General features: G+C 42.3%; 1 long non-coding RNA gene across 1 annotated transcript; it reads left to right on the top strand.

The window, feature by feature from the left end:
* The first annotated feature begins 1320 nt into the window (after positions 1–1320).
* Positions 1321–1934, top strand: LOC141281308 (uncharacterized). The gene is made up of 2 exons (XR_012335526.1): positions 1321–1464; positions 1712–1934. It is a non-coding gene; the product is annotated as an uncharacterized lncRNA (long non-coding RNA).
* The last annotated feature ends 6539 nt before the right edge of the window (positions 1935–8473 follow it).

The raw sequence follows: 8473 nt of genomic DNA, 5'->3' as shown, positions 1-8473 counted from the left end.
CTGAAACAAGGACGAATAAACCCAAAGGCAGTGTTAATGTGAAAATGTTTCTTGTAACATTTGAAAACAGTAATGATTACAGTGCATATTTGAATGCTTAAAGCTATTTTTGGTGTGATTTTGCCCCCTCCTAAAATTACTGGTCATATAGTGAATATATAGTCCAGAAATATTTGTAGCTTTTATAATAAGTTACAGATGTTTAACATTTAACATTCTACATTCATTAACATCTATCTATCTATCTATCTATCTATCTATCTATCTATCTATCTATCTATCTATCTATCTATCTATCTATCTATCTATCTATCTATCTATCTATCTATCTATCTATCTATCTATCTGATGTTCTTGGATGTTTATTACAACTCTGTTCTGTAAGGGTTAACGCTGAGTTTCTGTTCTCTTTACCATGTATTCCCTGAAATGTGATTGGTTAGTGCAATGAGGGGAGGGGGTTTTTGTTTTGGGCTATGATGTTGTGCACGCTCTGGCGCGGGCGCGCGACTGGATGTGCGTGAGCATCGGCCTATGGGTGCTCTGTTAAAATAAAGCCAGGAGTTTTGTTAAACGAGTGTCTGTGCATTTCTCTTGAATGCTACACTATCTACATTCATTCGCGGTCGCGGAGACAGAAACTAGAGTTTTAACACGTCGTCGCATTCGCGAGGGCTTTTTGGTCAAGTTAAAGAATGTTAATATTCATGTTAGTTCGTTAAATATAACAATTAAAAGTTGTTTTGGTAATTGTTTAAATAAACATATGATTACTTAATGCAGTGCACGCATTGAGCTCATGATAAAATAACATAGTTAAATAATGTTAACAAATAAAACCTTATTGTACATTAGTGATTTAAAAACACACCTGTACGACCGCTTCCAGCAGACCAGATGTCATCGCGCAAAGCCCACTCTGAAATGCCAAGGTTTTGGACATGTATTGTCTGTATTCCACTTGAAGTATCAACCACCGCTCACATAGTTTCCATTTGCTTGCGTCTCAGACGAGTGAGTAGCATATGCTCGTTAACTGACGCTGCGCGCATGCTCGTTAACAGACGTTGCCGTGCAATGGCAAAACGTCATTTTAAAATACATTTTAATTAATTTTTCAGCACTTAATTTGTAACGCTAGTAACGTAATTTTGTTGTCATTGGTAACTGTAATCAAATTACATACATTTAAAATGTAAAGCGTTACGTTACTGCGTTATCAGGAAAAGTAATTAGAGTACAGTAATGCGTTACACAGTAACGCGTTATACCCAACTCTGGTCACCAGCCTAATGTTTCAGATCATACTTTTTAGGACTCAACTTGCAGCCATGCACTACAATGAAAATAGCGGAAGACCACAAGCAACAACAGCTGCAGGGGAGCTCCGATGGCCCATGCAGTATCCACGCTACAGAAGAGGAGAGTACACAGTACGACTTCTGAAAAGAAATCCCACATTTGGTATTATCTATCTGTCTGTCTGTCTGTCTATCTGTCTTTGTCTATCTATCTGTCTGTACATCTTTGTCTATCTATATTTATGTATCTATCTGTCTTTGTATATCTATATCTATCTGTCTGTCTTTGTCTATCTATCTATCTATATATGTATATGTCTTTGTCTGTCTATCTGTCTGTCTGTCTATCTATATTTATGTATCTATCTATGTATCTGTAATGTACTAATTATTTTTTTAATGTTCTGCAGAATATGTCTACAGATTGCAGGATCTGCTTTTTGAAAGTGTGTTGGAGCAGCCACAACTGTTTCAGGAATCTCTAAAAGGACTGAAAGTTCCTGACCACCTCTGCACCCAGTTTCAAAGACCTGAAAAGAGTGAAGCTGTTGCACAACACACGTCACGATTTAGACCACCTTCTGTCTGTCTGTGATCTAAAATTAATAAACAAATTACATGGAAAAATTGAAATGATAAGTTCTTTATTTTAGTCAAGGGGAGGGGGTTGAAAACCTGAATAGGTTCCAGTGTTGTCAGGGAACTGCTCTCTGATGCGGGTAACAGCACACGAAGGAATCACCACCCTAATGTGTCGGCCAAGGTACCCCCAGCACCACCGGACAAAATTCCTATAGGCCAGGTGTCTGTAGCAACTGAGATTGAAACTTTAGTTTAACTTGTTATGGATCATTACATAAAATACTAAAATGCTACCTGTACTGTAAATGTATGTTAATCTGAAATGCTATGTTTAGTTAACACCAGGTAAGAATGTTACTAACCTATTGAGGACTGTGTTCTCCATGTCACCATAGAGCTGGCGATATGTGCCATAAACAGCTTGCAAAACAAATGTGTTTAGGGCGACAGGTTCAAAACCTGGATGAGCAGTTATGCATGCTGCCCCACCAACCTGCTCACATCTGTGCATCACCTACATGTTAGGAATTAAAAGTAATAATAAAATAAAAGGTGTAATAAATATATATATACATACATATATATATATATATATATATATATATATATATATATATATATATATGTGTGTGTGTATATATATATACACACACACACACGTATGTGTATATATGTAAGTGTATATATATATATATATATATATATATATATATATATATATGTGTGTGTGTGTGTGTATATATATGCCCAAACATGCCCAAACTAATATATGGAAACATGCCCAAAACCTACATATGATAAAACGCCTATTTTGACTGATTACATACTGAATTGCAATACAGTGAATTGAGTGTCAAGTTGCGTTTACCTGTGCCACCTCTCTACAGCACAAGTTTTCTCTTGGAGACAGCTTGGTACAGTGACCACAAGTACACCTGTTGCAAAATTATACGTTTATGAATGAACACGCTATTTTCAGGTCTAGTGCCTGCAGAAGAGTTTTTAGTCTTCTCTAATTAGTTAGCTATCAGCTAGCTACCATTCTGACACTTCTCCCATCCGCGCAGCCTCCGGTTCGTCCATGTTTTCGTCCACAGTCACGGCAGGGGCTATTGGCTCAAATTGATAGGGCAGAGGACCTGCACTGCCATCAAGTATGTCTCCATTTAGCCCTGGGGAATCAGGAGGAGAGAAGTCCTCCACCTCCACAGAGCCCTGCGTACTGCTGCCACTGCAAATTTCTATGTCACTGTCCATCTTTATTTGGGGTTTAGCGGGCGCGTAGATCTATGCTATGTACGCTTTTTTTTTTTTTTTTTTTTTGCTATGTACGCAATGTTTTTTTAAGCGTTCTTTTTTTTTCAAATATATGCATTCATAGTGTGTATATAAACAACTTTATATTTTATAATGACTGTAATTACTCATGTACATTAATATGTTTTAAATAGAATTATGATTACTGTAGGATATATGTAGCAGGGCATTCAGTAACTCTTGAAAAGACAAAAATAAAGTGTCATTTAATTAGATTTTAACTTTTCCAGGGTTTTTTTTAATTAGTATTTCCTCACGTTTTATCACTTATTTTTAGTGACAGTCCATATGCATGGACTACTGGCGATGAGAGTTTCCCCCCTCCCCTCTCCTCTCCCTTGCCGTACAACACACACTCCCCTCCCCCTTCTCACACCCACCACGCCCATTTCAGTTGCATTTTTCAAAAAGATTGTGAGCTAGACTTGAGCTAAAAGAGGGGGGTTTCATGACCCTTTAAGCACTCCCCCCCGGCCTAAGCCCCATACTCCCGGCCCCTCTGGAGAACCAAACCGTTGGTCAACCCGAAACGATCTCCAACCGTTGGTCAACCCGAAAGTACTTCCAGCAGTTGGTCAACCCGAAAGTTTCTCCAGCCGTTGGTCAACCCCATCGACTTAGGTTCTGGAGCGGCAATAAATATGTCACAGGTAGGGGTGGACCGAGATGTAAATAAGGTCACGCCCCTTTCTCCACCTCGAGGAGATTCCCAAAGCCACCCCAATGACCAGACACACAAGGTAAGCATAAATTAAAAATGTACTTTATTTAATTTACTTAAAATAATAAAATAGGGAAGGGAAAAAGAGGGACTTAAAATAACGGCCACTGCAGGCTCGCTTCCTTTGCCCCCAACTGGGTCTTCACACAGTTCCTTCTCTCAGCATTCATTGCTGCTCTCATTTTTCTCCATAGGTGGCCGCTAGGACACAAAAGCACTGTTACTTGGACTTTGAATATTTCCCGTCGGCTCTGCTGTTTACAGCTCTCTGGGTAGGTATCACTTTACACAGTCTGTTCTCCTAATGTTTACTCTCGTTCTCCTTCCTCTCCACAGGTGGCCGCTGGGACACAAAAACACGGTTCCTTGGACTTTGAGTATTTCTCACCCTCTCCGCTGTTTACAGCTCTCTGGGTAGGTATGGCTTTCTCCGTAGGTCCAGCAGAGGGGCGAAGATCACGCACCGCCTCACCGGGTCGAGCGCTGCCCTATCCCCACTGCCCGTCGGGCGATCGAATCCTGGACAGGGGCGCCCCTTTGTAGGGACCACGGGGCGGCGGGACTCTTTCGCCTCTGACTCTGCGACAAGGACAGACACAGGTAAGTGGTTACTACGAATGATTCCAATATTGTACTCACAGTCGCTGTCAGCTCTTGATCCGCGTCACTTCAACTCCAAATGCACACTGCGTATAATAGCTGTAAATTCTGAGGTCGTTAGCCTCCCCGTCTTCTGCCCAGTAGAAGAATGGATGATGCGGGGCTTCGTCTGACAAGACACACAGCAACCCACAGCAAATACACAGCACCACTCCAACGTGAAAAGTTTATTAATTACAAAGTCTCACTCACCACACTATACGTGTACACAACAAGGAAAACGCCCAGCATCCTCCACTTCACTTGGGCTGAAATAAGGGCGATGGAAAATACGACCTGAATAGTGTTTCGTTGCTGTGGCTGCTTGGATTGACGCTTCTAACGGCTCGCCCACCACGCTGTTTTAGGGGTAGGGCCGCCCTCCTTCTCCTGGAGGTTTGCAACGATTACACAGGTAAATTTCTGCTAGTTGCTCCACACCAGAATTTATACTCACAGCGGATAGCCTTTGTTTACGTTGTACAACAAGGTCGATTTTCTTCCTGCTTTACTCCTTCGAAGGTGCTGTTTAGACCAAGGTTCCTTTTACCCATAGGGTTTTCCTTCCACTCCAGCAGGTTCACCGCAGACTACAACGAGAGAGAGAGAGAATATAGACAGCCACCACGTCTATCAATGAGCACAGCTCCGTTCCTCAGCACACACTACGACTTCTCCAAAAAGCACACGGGGTGCTCCTTTAAGAGATTCACAGCTTGCCCTTCTTTCACCTCCTGTGGCTCCGTCTTCTTTCCGCGCGCTCCTAGCGCAGCCCGGATCAACAGAGCCTTCGGGCTCTTCAAAGGGTGCGTGTCTCTTTCTTGCCTTCGGCAAAGGAGCTTTCCCCGTGTCAATCGCTTCTCGTGTCCATCGCTTCTCCTCTTTTGTGTTCCTGCAGAGCTATTTAAGTGCTTAATTCTCCCACAGCCTCCAATCACACTTTGATTAATTAATTTGTTGCACCTGTGGCGAATTTGGCTTTGTTTGTTGCTATGGAGAGTCAGGAAGTAAACCGGTGCATTAAAAAAATCTGCCCGGGCGGAACCTCTCCTCTCCATTTTTGGTTCCGCCCTAAGTCACCTTGTGACATCCTCCCCCGCCAATCCGTTCTCGTCCCGAGAACGCGTTGTTTGGGGACTGATAGAGCATTGATGGGAGCTTGTCTTTAAAAAAAATGTGGTAGGCCATTGGGGGACCTTGGTCTCAACCCGAGGTGGACTGCCGACTACGCCAAATCTGTCACAGGTAGGGGTGGACCGAGATGTAAATAAGGTCACGCCCCTTTCTCCACCTCGAGGAGATTCCCAAAGCCACCCCAATGACCAGACACACAAGGTAAGCATAAATTAAAAATGTACTTTATTTAATTTACTTAAAATAATAAAATAGGGAAGGGAAAAAGAGGGACTTAAAATAACGGCCACTGCAGGCTCGCTTCCTTTGCCCCCAACTGGGTCTTCACACAGTTCCTTCTCTCAGCATTCATTGCTGCTCTCATTTTTCTCCATAGGTGGCCGCTAGGACACAAAAGCACTGTTACTTGGACTTTGAATATTTCCCGTCGGCTCTGCTGTTTACAGCTCTCTGGGTAGGTATCACTTTACACAGTCTGTTCTCCTAATGTTTACTCTCGTTCTCCTTTCTCTCCACAGGTGGCCGCTGGGACACAAAAAACACTGTTACTTGGACTTCGAGTATTTCTCACCCTCTCTGCTGTTTACAGCTCTCTGGGTAGGTATCACTTTACACAGTCTGTTCTCCTAATGTTTACTCTCGTTCTCCTTCCTCTCCACAGGTGGCCGCTGGGACACAAAAACACGGTTCCTTGGACTTTGAGTATTTCTCACCCTCTCCGCTGTTTACAGCTCTCTGGGTAGGTATGGCTTTCTCCGTAGGTCCAGCAGAGGGGCGAAGATCACGCACCGCCTCACCGGGTCGAGCGCTGCCCTATCCCCACTGCCCGTCGGGCGATCGAATCCTGGACAGGGGCGCCCCTTTGTAGGGACCACGGGGCGGCGGGACTCTTTCGCCTCTGACTCTGCGACAAGGACAGACACAGGTAAGTGGTTACTACGAATGATTCCAATATTGTACTCACAGTCGCTGTCAGCTCTTGATCCGCGTCACTTCAACTCCAAATGCACACTGCGTATAATAGCTGTAAATTCTGAGGTCGTTAGCCTCCCCGTCTTCTGCCCAGTAGAAGAATGGATGATGCGGGGCTTCGTCTGACAAGACACACAGCAACCCACAGCAAATACACAGCTTTTCACAGCGTGAAAAGTTTATTAATTACAAAGTCTCACTCACCACACTATACGTGTACACAACAAGGAAAACGCCCAGCGTCCTCCACTTCACTTGGGCTGAAATAAGGGCGATGGAAAATACGACCTAAATAGTGTTTCGTTGCTGTGGCTGCTTGGATTGACGCTTCTAACGGCTCGCCCACCACGCTGTTTTAGGGGTAGGGCCGCCCTCCTTCTCCTGGAGGTTTCCAACGATTACACAGGTAAATTTCTGCTAGTTGCTCCACACCAGAATTTATACTCACAGCGGATAGCCTTTGTTTACGTTGTACAACAAGGTCGATTTTCTTCCTGCTTTACTCCTTCGAAGGTGCTGTTTAGACCAAGGTTCCTTTTACCCATAGGGTTTTCCTTCCACTCCAGCAGGTTCACCGCAGACTACAACGAGAGAGAGAGAGAATATAGACAGCCACCACGTCTATCAATGAGCACAGCTCCGTTCCTCAGCACACACTACGACTTCTCCAAAAAGCACACGGGGTGCTCCTTTAAGAGATTCACAGCTTGCCCTTCTTTCACCTCCTGTGGCTCCGTCTTCTTTCCGCGCGCTCCTAGCGCAGCCCGGATCAACAGAGCCTTCGGGCTCTTCAAAGGGTGCGTGTCTCTTTCTTGCCTTCGGCAAAGGAGCTTTCCCCGTGTCAATCGCTTCTCGTGTCCATCGCTTCTCCTCTTTTGTGTTCCTGCAGAGCTATTTAAGTGCTTAATTCTCCCACAGCCTCCAATCACACTTTGATTAATTAATTTGTTGCACCTGTGGCGAATTTGGCTTTGTTTGTTGCTATGGAGAGTCAGGAAGTAAACCGGTGCATTAAAAAAATCTGCCCGGGCGGAACCTCTCCTCTCCATTTTTGGTTCCGCCCTAAGTCACCTTGTGACAAATACGTAAGATAGCATTTAAAAACGTTTAAAAATAGATGCATTTGTTTAAAGCAAAGCATTTATTTACTTGTAGCGCTCCCCTCAGTATTTATATTAACAAGGGCAGGGCTTTTGGGTTCTGTTAATGTATTAATTAAATGTGTTAACCCTAATTAACTCAATTTAGATATTATCTTGGATTTCTCTTTTAAAATACACACATGAAATGTTTTCTTTACCTGACTATGAATTTACCTTTCTTAAGTTATATTACTAATAAAGATTTTAACCGTGTGTCTAGATATGTCTTTACCCAAATAAAACAATAACCTCTTTCCAAGTAAATAATAAAATAACACAACACAAAGTTTAAGAAAATATCTCTTAGTTATTTACTCAAAAAATAAGTTATTATCTCAAAAGAAATAAACAAATTAAATAAAAAATATAATTGTTCTTTTTAAACCTTCAACATAAAATGTTCCTCTTTTTTCAAAATAAAATACTGTAATTGAATAGTCTCTCTTACTTACACAACAATGTAAACAATGTCAATACTGTACCATACAAATGCACAGAATTCAATGTAAACTATGAACCCTCTTGTTAAAACAACAAATGTAAACACAGTCAATACTGTATCATGTATAAATGCACAGAAAACAATTTAAACTCTATTAACCCTCAAATGGATTAATTCAGAAAACCTCAATATACCTTTAACACTTAAATCAGACTTTTTTTTG

The sequence above is a fragment of the Paramisgurnus dabryanus genome, chromosome 20 (genome assembly GCF_030506205.2).
Source record: "Paramisgurnus dabryanus chromosome 20, PD_genome_1.1, whole genome shotgun sequence".
In the NCBI taxonomy this organism is placed as follows: Eukaryota; Metazoa; Chordata; class Actinopteri; order Cypriniformes; family Cobitidae; genus Paramisgurnus; species Paramisgurnus dabryanus.
This window is presented reverse-complemented; position numbering and strand designations above follow the sequence as displayed.